This window comes from Thalassophryne amazonica, chromosome 8 (genome assembly GCF_902500255.1).
Source record: "Thalassophryne amazonica chromosome 8, fThaAma1.1, whole genome shotgun sequence".
Taxonomy (NCBI): Eukaryota; Metazoa; Chordata; class Actinopteri; order Batrachoidiformes; family Batrachoididae; genus Thalassophryne; species Thalassophryne amazonica.
In genome coordinates, this window is record NC_047110.1 from 19,761,668 (window position 1) to 19,775,697 (window position 14,030).

Consider the following 14,030-nt stretch of genomic DNA (forward strand, 5'->3'; position numbering starts at 1 on the left):
ATCTTAGCGGGGAAATCAGCGCAGAAAATCACTATGGTGATAATGCAGTTTATCTGCCAGGGAGGGAAATTCATCAGGTTGAGACTGTGGCCCATTTCCATAGACATGTCCATAAAAATCAAAGAGGGATATGTTTTGTAAATTTAATACCCATTACTATATTGGATGACAATGGCCCATTGGCTCTTCCAGCAACATCAAATTTTCCGTGTCTGCTACCTACAACCCGCAAACAACCTGCTACCTGCAAACCTAAACCTACTTCCAGGCATCTTATATATGCTACTCTGAAACCATCCCTAAATCCAAGCAGTCAAACTGTCAACCCCACTGAGGGCCTTAGTTTCGGTCTCATGTAACATAAGATCACTGTCCCCATTGTTGATTAATGATCTTATTATGGATCATCACTTAGATATGATTGGGTTATGTGAAAACTGGCTTAAACCTACAGCTGTCCTTCCCTTAAATGAGGCCTGTCCACCGGCATACACATTTACAACCCCTGGCAAAAATTATGGAATCACTGGCCTCGGAGGATGTTCATTCAGTTGTTTAATTTTGTAGAAAAAAAGCAGATCACAGACATGACACAAAACTAAAGTCATTTCAAATGGCAACTTTCTGGCTTTAAGAAACACTATAAGAAATCAAGAAAAAAGATTGTGGCAGTCAGTAATGGTTACTTTTTTAGACCAAGCAGAGGAAAAAAATATGGAATCACTCAATTCTGAGGAAAAAATTATGGAATCACCCTGTAAATTTTCATCCCCAAAACTAACACCTGCATCACATCAGATCTGCTCCTTAGTCTGCATCTAAAAAGGAGTGAACACACCTTGGAGAGCTGTTGCACCAAGTGGACTGACATGAATCATGGCTCCAACACGAGATATGTCAATTGAAACAAAGGAGAGGATTATCAAACTCTTAAAAGAGAGTAAATCATCATGCAATGCTGCAAAAGATGTTGGTTGTTCACAGTCAGCTGTGTCTAAACTCTGGACCAAATACAAACAACATGAGAAGGTTGTTAAAGGCAAACATACTGGTAGACCAAGGAAGACATCAAAGCGTCAAGACAGAAAACTTAAAGCAATATGTCTCAAAAATCTAAAAATGCACAACAAAACAAATGAGGAACGAATGGGAGGAAACTGGAGTTAACGTCTGTGACCGAAGTGTAAGAAACCGCCTAATGGAAATGGGATTTACATACAGAAAAGCTAAACGAAAGCCATCATTAACACCTAAACAGAAAAAAACAAGGTTACAATGGGCTAAGGAAAAGCAATCGTGGACTGTGGATGACTGGATGAAAGTCATATTCAGTGATGAATCTCGAATCTGCATTAGGCAAGGTGATGATGCTGGAACTTTTGTTTGGTGCCGTTCCAATGAGATTTATAAAGATGACTGTGTTATGTGTCGACGCGGGTTGAGGAGCGGACCTGCGTCTGACGGAACCCAGCGCTAAAATAACCAGAAAGCGGTTCCAATAACAAAACAATTTATTTTTCCACCCTTTGGTGCATAACAAAGTGTACGAACAAAAGCTGCGTCAGTCTGGCGGAGTGAAGGATGGCACGCTCTCCAGCGCCCAAAAGGATCGAAGCCCGGCGCTTCTGGACCCACGTTCACCGCCAAACACCCCCCAGGTGGACACGACAAACCGACTCTCTGTGAAGGATAGAAAAGGTGAGGTAAGTCAGCAGCTACAACTAATATCCTTCAAAAGGCACACACTATCAGCAACACATTCAGGTCTGTATTTAAGCTTTATGTAAATGAGCAGCTTCTCACAACAGGTGGAGGATCATCAGTCCGCATGCCACGGCAGTGAGAAGCGAGCTGCACAATTCTCATCAAAGTTCAAATATACTGCGTAACAAAATACCAAGTTACTATTAACAATTAGTCAAACAATTAATCACCTCTGATGTGTGCTGACAGCATGTGTCCCTCACCCTTCCTCCTTCACAGGCACGATGTGTCAAATCCAGGCGCGGTCCTCAGCGTCTCACAAATGAACATCACAAGGTTGAGTTCCCGGCAATTCTGCTTGAATCACACATGACTTAAATGCAGAACGCCATCTCATTATCTGCTTCAGCTGAAAGTCTTTAAGGTTGCACGTGAGCACCATCCACAGGTGCTGCACATCATGTTGATGAGGGTGAAGGACTCTTCTGCCAGCACCTTCTCCACAGACAATAAATCAGTTTGCATACCACCTGGAGAGCAAAGAAAAGAAAAGAACACCAAAACATCCAGCCACACCCCCCCAACACACAACAGACTGCCTGAAGAGAACATGTAAATTTCCACAGTCATTGATGATATGGGGCTGCATGTCAGGTAAAGGCACTGGGGAGATTGCTGTCATTACATTATCAATAAATGCACAAGTTTACGTTGATATTTTGGACAATTGAAAGGATGTTTGGGGATGATGAAATCATTTTTCAAGATGATAATGCATCTTGCCATAGAGCAAAAACTGCGAAAACATTCCTTGCAAGAAGACACGCAGGGTCAATGTCATGGCACAGGGTCAATGTCAACGAGCAGATCTGATTTGATGCAGGTGTTAGTTTTGAGGATGAAAATTTACAGGGTGATTCCATAATTTTTTCCTCAGAATTGAGTGATTCCATATTTTTTTCCTCTGCTTGGTCTAAAAAAGTAACCGTTACTGACTGCCATAATATTTTTTTCTTGATTTCTTATAGTGTTTCTTAAAGCCAGAAAGTTGCCATTTGAAATGACTTTAGTTTTGTGTCATGTCTGTGATCTGCTTTTTTTCTACAAAATTAAACAACTGAATGAACATCCTCCGAGGCCGGTGATTCCATAATTTTTGCCAGGGGTTGTAGTTACGTCTCTCATGATGCGAAGCAAGGCGGGGGTGTTGCTCTAATTTATAAATCTAGGTTTAGCTTATTAGCTGTTGGGGGTCACAAATATAACGATGCTACGTATTACCAAGGTCAGAAGAATAAAAATCAGCTGTATTACTTTGTCACTGTATATAGGACCCCTGGACCATACTCTGAATTCTTAGATGAATTTGGTGAGTTCATTTCTAACTTGTCAACTAGTGCAGATAACATTCTGATTATTGGTGACTTTAACATTCATATAAATAAGCCTTCTGATCCCTCTGCAAATCATTTATGGAAACTGTGGATGCATTAAGATTTCAGCAATGCATTCAGGACTCGATGCACATTAGTGGAAATACCCTGGATCTGGTTCTCACACGTGGTATTGCTGTCACAAATATTGACCTCATGCCTCTTGCATCAGTAGTCTCTGATCACTCACTTAATAGGTTTACAGTTTCGCTGCCGTGTTTAGGTGAACAACAACCTTATTTGTCACTGCGGCGATGAATCAACTCCTCAACTACAACTGAACTTGAAGCTAAACTGCCTGATATCTGAGCTTCACATTTGGAAAAGTAGGCAGTCTTGTGGCTAGTTTAAACAGCACTGAAAACTACACTCGACATGATTGGGCCACCTTTATTAAAACCATGCCCCCCAAAACACAGTCACCTTGGTTCAACAATTACTTGCGTGACCCTCAAGCATAAGGCTAGGAGTCTACAACGGAAATGGCATAGTTCAAAATCAGAAGTATTCCACCTTGCATGGCATGATGCTGTCTGAGACTATAAGCATGTACCACTGGCTAAAAAGCGGGCCTATTACTCTGATTTGATCAACAAAAACAAGCATAACTCAAAGTTCTTGTTCAACAGTGGCAACACGTATTCATGGACAACCATCTCACTTGGCTCAGTTGGCTTTGCTCAAAATGTAAATGAGTCCACCCACCACTTTAATCATACTTTAGATCTTGTTTTGACTTATGGGATGGAAATTGAAGACTTAACAGTATTCCCTGAAAACCCCCTTCTGTCTGATCATTTCTTAATAACATTTACATTTACTTTAATGGACTACCCAGCAGTGGGGAATACGTTTCATTACAGTAGTCTTTCGAAGGCTTTCGGAAAGCACTGTAACTAGGTTTAAGGATATGATTCCTTCTTTGTTATGTTCTCCAATGCCATATACCAACACAGTGCAGAGTAGCTACCTAAACTCTGTGAGTGAGATAGATTATCTCATCAATAGTTTTACATCCTCATTGAGCACAACTTTGGATGCTGTAGCTCCTCTGAAAAAAAGAGCCTTAAATCAGAAGTGCCTGACTCCGTGGTATAACTCACAAACTCACAGCTTAAAGCAGATAACCCGTAAGTTGGAGAGGAAATGGCGTCTCACTAATTTAGAAGATCTTCACTTAGCCTGGAAAAAGAGTCTGTTGCTCTATAAAAAAAAAGCCCTCTGTAAAGCTAGGACATCTTACTACTCATCATTAATTGAAGAAAATTAGAACAACCCCGGGTTTCTTTTCAGCACTGTAGCCAGGCTGACAAAGAGTCAGAGCTCTATTGAGCCGAGTATTCCTTTAACTTTAACTAGTAATGACTTCATGACTTTCTTTGCTAATAAAATTTTAACTATTAGAGAAAAAATTACTCATAACCATCCCAAAGACATATCGTTATCTTTGGCTGCTTTCAGTAATGCTGGTATTTGGTTAGACTCTTTCTCTCCTTCTGAGTTATTTTCATTAGTCACTTCCTCCAAACCATCAACATATCTATTAGACCCCATTCCTACCAGGCTGCTCAAGGAAGCCCTACCATTAATTAATGCTTCAATCTTAAATATGATCAGTCTATCTTTATTAGTTGGCTATGTACCACAGGCTTTTAAGGTGGCAGTAATTAAACCATTACTTAAAAAGCCATCACTTGACCCTGCTATCTTAGCTAATTATAGGCCAATCTCCAACCTTCCTTTTCTCTCAAAAATTCTTGAAAGGGTAGTTGTTAAACAGCTAACTGATCATCTGCAGAGGAATGGTCTATTTGAAGAGTTTCAGTCAGGTTTTAGAATTCATCATAGTACAGAAACAGCATTAGTGAAGGTTACAAATGATCTTCTTATGGCCTCAGACAATGGACTCATCTCTGTGCTTGTTCTGTTAGACCTCAGTGCTGCTTTTGATACTGGTGACCATAAAATTTTATTACAGAGATTAGAGCATGCCATATTATTAAAGGCACTGCGCTGCGGTGGTTTGAATCATATTTATCTAATAGATAGAATAGAGTTCCTCAAGGTTCTGTGCTAGGACCAATTTTATTCACTTTATACATGCTTCTTAGGCAGTATTATTAGAAAGCATTGCTTAAATTTTCATTGTTACGCAGATGATACCCAGCTTTATCTATCCATGAAGCCAGAGGACACACACCAATTAGTTAAACTGCAGGAATGTCTTACAGACATAAAGACATGGATGACCTCTAATTTCCTGCTTTTAAATTCAGATAAAACTGAAGTTATTGTACTTGGCCCCACAAATCTTAGAAACATGGTGTCTAACCAGATCCTTACTCTGGATGGCATTACCCTGAGCTCCAGTAATACTGTGAGAAATCTTGGAGTCATTTTTGATCAGGATATGTCCTTCAATGCGCATATTAAGCAAATATGTAGGACTGCTTTTTTACATTTGCACAATATCTCTAAAATTAGAAAGGTCTTGTCTCAGAGTGATGCTGAAAAGCTAATTCATGCATTTATTTCCTCTAAGCTGGACTATTGTAATTCATTATTATCAAGTTGTCCTAAAAGTTCCCTGAAAACCCTTCAGTTAATTCAAAATGCTGCAGCTAGAGTACTGACGGGGACTAGAAGGAAAGAACATATTTCACCCATATTGGCCTCTCTTCATTGGCTTCCTGTTAATTCTAGAATAGAATTTAAAATTCTTCTTCTTACTTATTTTTTTTTCCACGTTTATTTATAACTTTTCCAGCTTTACAAAACATACCAAACAAAACAATAACCAACAACAAAAAACAGCTCTTATCAAATTAACTATATCACTCCACCTAAACAAAGATATTAAGATACACACAGACACCCAAAAGCAAAAAAAAAAAAAAAAATACATCAAATCAAAAGAGAGAATATATACATATCTACAAATATTCTACATTCATACCTCCTCCCTTCAAATGTGAGCAACCCTGATCATAGTACACATACAAAAAAAAAAATACACAGAAAAAAAAAAGGTAAAATAAATAGAAAATGTTGCTAAATTATATGGAGCACTACATTACATTACACAGGAGTCCACTGATATATCATACGACAAAAAAAAAAACTTTATTAATGGGGTTAGCTATATCTTTAAATACTCCAAGACTGGTTTCCATACATTATAAAACTTTTGAGGACAACCTAATACATCATATCTCATTCTTTCTATGTGCAACACTCCTATTAATTCTCTGAGCCAAGATTCAAACTGAGGCGGTACGTCAGATTTCCATAATTTTAAAATACATCTTTTTGCTATCACCATGCCGTAAGTGACCAGTGACGTCACAATATGACCCAATGATTGAAGAGTGTCAGAGAAACCAAAAAGAGCAATTTCGGGATCAGGAACAATCTTTATTTTTTTGAGTACACAGGAATACCAATTAAATATTGAGCACCAGAAACCTTGGATCTTTGGACAAAGCCAAAATTGGTGTGCCAATGTACCATCAGTGATCTTACATCGATTAGTGATAACTGAGGCAGCGGGGTGTAGATAAACTAATTGAACCCAGGAAACAAAAGATTCCCCCAGCCCAAATCTCTCAAGTACCCTAAACAGATATCCCCACTCCACCTGGTCAAATGCCTTTTCCGCATCCAAATATAAAATTGCTTGTTTTGATTTAGGTGGGTACTTATAATATGTAATATTTAAAACCCTTCTGGTATTAAAAAATGAATATCTATTAGGGATGAACCCAGTTTGATCCTTATGTACGAGAGATTCTATACATAATTTTAATCTAATCTAAACTAATCAAAAAACTATGTTCATTTGTGGTGACTTAAATATTGATCTGCTCAATCCAAATAAGCATAAAATAACAGATGAATTTATCAGTATAATGTACAGTATGAGTTTATATCCAAAAATCACCAGGCCAAGCAGAATTACATCCCATAGTGCTACCTTAATTGATAATATATTCAGCAATGATATTGAGAATAACACTGTGAGTGGATTATTAATCAATGACATTAGTGATCATCTACCAGTTTTCATCGTTTATAATAGAAACCATCGGCGGAATCAGCCAGAGGAGAAAATAAAATACAGGCGAGTGCGGACAGAGGAAAACATGAACACACTAAAGAAGGATTTACAGGAGCAAAACTGGAAAAAGGTATACAGTGAAAGTGATGTTGATAGTGCATATGAAACTTTTTTACAAATATTTACATCATTATATGATAAAAATTGTCCAATTAAACAAGACTACAGAAAACAAAAAATCCAAGCTCGACCATGGATGACGAAAGGGTTACGAAATGCATGTAATAAGAAAAATACACTGTATAGAGAATTCATAAAACTAAAGACTAAAGAGGCAGAAAATAGATATAAGAAATACAAAAACAGATTAACTAATATTATACGGGTATGTAGGAAGGAATATTATAGTAACATATTATATAATAACAAAAACAATATTAAAGGAATATGGGATATATTAAATAGCATTATCAAAACTGGTAATAAAAAACAGAGTTACCCTCAGTATTTCATTGATAATAATGTCAAGAAGGAAAATAAGGATGAGGTAGTCAACGGTTTTAATAATGTTTTTGTAAATATTGGCCCAAGCTTGGCAGAAAAAATTCCCAATTCCCAACCTGAGGATTGGGATAATAATCTCATAGAAAGAAATCCCTGTTCAATGTTCCTCACAGCAGTGGATGGAAAAGAAATTATAGACATTGTGAATAATTGTAAATATAAAACATCTACCGATTTAAATGAAATTGATATGGTGGTGGTAAAACAGGTCATTGAATGGATTGTAGAACCATTAACATACATCTGTAACTTATCATTTCAAACTGGTAAATTTCCCAATCAAATGAAAATAGCTAAGGTTGTGCCGCTGTATAAGACTGGGGATAGACACCACTTCACAAATTATAGACCTGTTTCTTTGCTTCCACAATTTTCCAAATTATTAGAAAAGTTATTCAATAATAGATTAGACAAATTCATAAATAAACATAAATTACTTACTGATAGTCAATATGGATTCAGAGCACATAGTTCAACATCACTTGCATTAATAGAATCAGTTGAGGAGATTACAAACGCCATAGACCACAAATTACATTCAGTTGGAATATTTATAGACCTTAAAAAGGCTTTTGATACAATCAATCATGACATATTAATCAGTAAACTTGAACAGTATGGGATTAGGGGGTTGGTGTTGCACTGGGTGAGAAGCTACTTAAGTAACAGAAAACGGTTTGTGAAGTTGGGGGAATATACATCATCATGCTTGGACAATGCTTGTGGCGTCCCACAGGGGTCAGTATTGGGTCCAAAACTGTTTCTAATTTATATAAATGATATTGTCAATGTTTCCAAAATATTAAAATTAGTATTATTTGCAGATGACACAAGCATTTTTTGTTCAGGGGGGGATTTGCAGGAGTTACTGAGGATGATCAGTATAGAAATGGGAAAATTGAAAATATGGTTTGACAGAAACAAATTATCATTAAACTTAAGTAAAACAAAATACATGTTATTTGGCTATTGTAATACAGACATACAGGTTCAGTTACAAATTGAGGGGGTAGATATTGAAAGGGTACATGAAAATAAGTTTCTGGGGGTGATAATAGATGATAAGATAAACTGGAAGACTCATATAAAACATATACAAAGTAAACTGTCAAGAAGCATTTCAGTTCTAAACAAAGCGAAACATATTCTGGACCACAACTCACTCCGCATTCTTTACTGCTCACTGGTTTTACCATATTTACAGTACTGTGCAGAGGTATGGGCTAATACTTATAAAGGTACAACACAATCACTATCAGTAATGCAGAAAAGAGCTATAAGAATTATTCATAATACTGGCTATAGAGATCATACAAATCCACTATTTTTACAATCCAAATTCTTAAAATTCACAGACTTGGTTCATTTTCAAACAGTACAAATCATGTATAAAGCAATAAACAATTTACTTCCAGCAAATATTAAAAATATGTTTTTTAACAGATCAGGGGATTGCAGTCTGAGGGGGAAATTTAATTTAAAGCATCAGTGGGCATGAACAACATTAAAAGGTTTCTGTATTTCTGTCTGTGGGGTGAGGATGTGGAACAGAGTGGGAGTGGGGCTCAAGCAATGTCCACGCATGAACCAGTTCAAACAGCGGTACAAAAATATGGGTTTTTTTATGGTATAGGGAGGAGGAAGGGTAATGAGGGTTAGGGTGTTTTTGTTTTTTGCTTCGGCTTGTAAATATATAGTATTTTGTATGTAAGTAGGTATGTGTAGGTGTATATTTATGTTTGTGTATATATGTGTGTATATGTGTGTGTATATATGTATATATATACACATCCCCATCCCCGTAGAGACGGTGCCTGCTCCCAGACCACCAATAACCAGCAAAAATCTATTTAAGCATAAAAATTCAAAAAGAAAAAATAATATAACACCTTCAACTGCACCACAGACTAAAACAGTTAAATGTGGTCTATTAAACATTAGGTCTCTCTCTTCTAAGTCCCTGTTAGTAAATGATATAATAATTGATCAACATATTGATTTATTCTGCTTTACAGTAACCTGGTTACAGCAGGATGAATATGTTAGTTTAAATGAGTCAACACCCCCGAGTCACACTAACTGCCAGAACGCTCGTAGCACGGGCCGAGGCGGAGGATTAGCAGCAATCTTCCATTCCAGCTTAATTAATCAAAAACCCAGACAGAGCTTTAATTCATTTGAAAGCTTGACTCTTAGTCTTGTCCATCCAAATTGGAAGTCCCAAAAACCAGTTTTATTTGTTGTTATCTATCGTCCTCCTGGTCGTTACTGTGAGTTTCTCTGTGAATTTTCAGAACTTTTGTCTGACTTAGTGCTTAGCACAGATAAGATAATTATAGTGGGCGATTTTAACATCCACACAGATGCTGAGAATGACAGCCTCAACACTGCATTTAATCTATTCTTAGACTCAATTGGCTTTGCTCAAAATGTAAATGAGTCCACCCACCACTTTAATCATATCTTAGATCTTGTTCTGACTTATGGTATGGAAATTGAAGACTTAACAGTATTCCCTGAAAACTCCCTTCTGTCTGATCATTTCTTAATAACATTTACATTTACTCTGATGGACTACCCAGCAGTGGGGAATAAGTTTCATTACACTAGAAGTCTTTCAGAAAGCGCTGTAACTAGGTTTAAGGATATGTTTCCTTCTTTATGTTCCCTAATGCCATATACCAACACAGTGCAGAGTAGCTACCTAAACTCTGTAAGTGAGATAGAGTATCTCGTCAATAGTTTTACATCCTCATTGAAGACAACTTTGGATGCTGTAGCTCCTCTGAAAAAGAGAGCTTTAAATCAGAAGTGCCTGACTCCGTGGTATAACTCACAAACTCGCAGCTTAAAGCAGATAACCCGTAAGTTGGAGAGGAAATGGCATCTCACTAATTTAGAAGATCTTCACTTAGCCTGGAAAAAGAGTCTGTTGCTCTATAAAAAAGCCCTCCGTAAAGCTAGGACATCTTACTACTCATCACTAATTGAAGAAAATAAGAACAACCCCAGGTTTCTTTTCAGCACTGTAGCCAGGCTGACAAAGAGTCAGAGCTCTATTGAGCCGAGTATTCCTTTAAGTTTAACTAGTAATGACTTCATGACTTTCTTTGCTAATAAAATTTTAACTATTAGAGAAAAAATTACTCATAACCATCCCAAAGACGTATCGTTATCTTTGGCTGCTTTCAGTGATGCCGGTATTTGGTTAGACTCTTTCTCTCCGATTGTTCTGTCTGAGTTATTTTCATTAGTTACTTCATCCAAACCATCAACATGTCTATTAGACCCCATTCCTACCAGGCTGCTCAAGGACGCCCTACCATTATTTAATGCTTCGATCTTAAATATGATCAATCTATCTTTATTAGTTGGCTATGTACCACAGGCTTTTAAGGTGGCAGTAATTAAACCATTACTTAAAAAGCCATCACTTGACCCAGCTATCTTAGCTAATTATAGGCCAATCTCCAACCTTCCTTTTCTCTCAAAAATTCTTGAAAGGGTAGATGTAAAACAGCTAACTGATCATCTGCAGAGGAATGGTCTATTTGAAGAGTTTCAGTCAGGTTTTAGAATTCATCATAGTACAGAAACAGCATTAGTGAAGGTTACAAATGATCTTCTTATGGCCTCAGACAATGGACTCATCTCTGTGCTTATTCTGTTAGACCTCAGTGCTGCTTTTGATACTGTTGACCATAAAAGTTTATTACAGAGATTAGAGCATGCCATAGGTATTAAAGGCACTGCGCTGCGGTGGTTTGAATCATATTTATCTAATAGATTATAATTTGTTCATGTAAATGGGGAATCTTCTTCACAGACTAAGGTTAATTATGGAGTTCCACAAGGTTCTGTGCTAGGACCAATTTTATTCACTTTATACATGCTTCCCTTAGGCAGTATTATTAGACGGCATTGCTTAAATTTTCATTGTTACGCAGATGATACCCAGCTTTATCTATCCATGAAGCCAGAGGACACACACCAATTAGCTAAACTGCAGGATTGTCTTACAGACATAAGGACATGGATGACCTCTAATTTCCTGCTTTTAAACTCAGATAAAACTGAAGTTATTGTACTTGGCCCCACAAATCTTAGAAACATGGTGTCTAACCAGATCCTTACTCTGGATGGCATTACCCTGACCTCTAGTAATACTGTGAGAAATCTTGGAGTCATTTTTGATCAGGATATGTCATTCAAAGCGCATATTAAACAAATATGTAAGACTGCTTTTTTGCATTTACGCAATATCTCTAAAATTAGAAAGGTCTTGTCTCAGAGTGATGCTGAAAAACTAATTCATGCATTTATTTCCTCTAGGCTGGACTATTGTAATTCATTATTATCAGGTTGTCCTAAAAGTTCCCTGAAAAGCCTTCAGTTAATTCAAAATGCTGCAGCTAGAGTACTGACGGGGACTAGAAGGAGAGAGCATATCTCACCCATATTGGCCTCTCTTCATTGGCTTCCTGTTAATTCTAGAATAGAATTTAAAATTCTTCTTCTTACTTATAAGGTTTTGAATAATCAGGTCCCTTCTTATATTAGGGACCTCATAGTACCATATCACCCCAATAGAGCGCTTCGCTCTCAGACTGCAGGCTTACTTGTAGTTCCTAGGGTTTGTAAGAGTAGAATGGGAGGCAGAGCCTTCAGCTTTCAGGCTCCTCTCCTGTGGAACCAGCTCCCAATTCGGTTCAGGGAGACAGACACCCTCTCTACTTTTAAGATTAGGCTTAAAACTTTCCTTTTTGCTATATATATATATATATATATATATATATATATATATATATTGATATCGGTTTAGGTGTGTAGGAATCTATGTGTATATGTGGCAAAGGGTATTACTGGTTGTGGGGAAGAAGGGGTAGGGATAAATAAGCTGATGTTTTACCCTACCCCTTTTCGGACATGTTGGGTACACAGTAGGAACTTTTTTGTTGTTGTCTTTACTGATCTATCTTGTAATTGTTGTTGTATCAAATGTTCGAAATAAACAGTTTTCATTCATTCATTCAATCTACTAGCAAGTATTTTAGTGAAAATCTTACAATCCAAGTTGAGCATTGATATCGGACAGTAAGAGGCTAAATTAGTCTCATCTCTATCAGGCTTGAGTATAAGGGCTATATTTGCGTTATATAAAGTAGGAGGAAGTGCCCTTATCTGCACAGAATGAGAGAACATTCTAAGCAGGAGTGATGATATCTGTCCAGTGAATTTTTTTATAAAATTCTGCCCCAAACCCATCGGGTCTTCTTACTTATAAGGTTATGAATAATCAGGTCCCATCTTATCTTAGGGACCTCTTAGTACTATATCACCCCAATAGAGCGCTTCGCTCTCAGACTGCAGGCTTACTTGTAGTTGCTAGGGTTTTTAAGAGTAGAATGGGAGGCAGAGCCTTCAGCTTTCAGTCTCCTCTCCTGTGGAACCAGCTCCCAAAACGGATCAGGGAGACAGACACCCTCTCTACTTTTAAGATTAGGCTTAAAACTTTCCTTTTTGCTAAAGCTTATAGTTAGGGCTGGATCAGGTGACCCTGAACCATCCCTTAGTTATGCTGCTATAGACAGACTGCTGGGGGGTTCCCAGTGTTTCTTTCTCTTTTTGCTCTGTATGCACCACTCTGCATTTAATCATTAGTGATTGATCTCTGCTGTCTTCCACAGCATGTCTTTTTCCTGATTCTCTCCCCTCAGCCCCAACCAGTCCCAGCAGAAGACTGCCCCTCCCTGAGCCTGGTTCTGCTGGAGGTTTCTTCTTGTTAAAAGGGAGTTTTTCCTTCCCACTGTCGCCAAGTGCTTGCTCACAGGGGGTCGTTTTGACCGTTGGGGTTTTTCTGTAATTATTGTATGGCTTTTGCCTTGTAATATAAAGCGCCTTGGGGCAACTGTTGTTGTGATTTGGCGCTATATAAATAAAATTGATTTGATTTGATTTGAGCCATCTGTAAGTCGCTGTCCTTTTTCAGCACAGGATTTCTTGGATTACTTTGGGAAGAAAATGGAAAACATTAGGTTAAACGTCTCTCAGCATGCCACTACACCCTGATATTGAGGTGGGTGCCATTACTGAGGTATTACCTAGATTTACAGAATTTGAAAGTATCTCATTTGGCATCCTGACGAAACTCGTAACATCTACAAAAAACACAACCTGCCTTTTTGATCCTATCCCAATAAAACTGTTTAAGGACCTGTGGCCCATTCTTGGGCAGACTCTGCTGGAAATGATTAATCTCTCATTAACTGTTA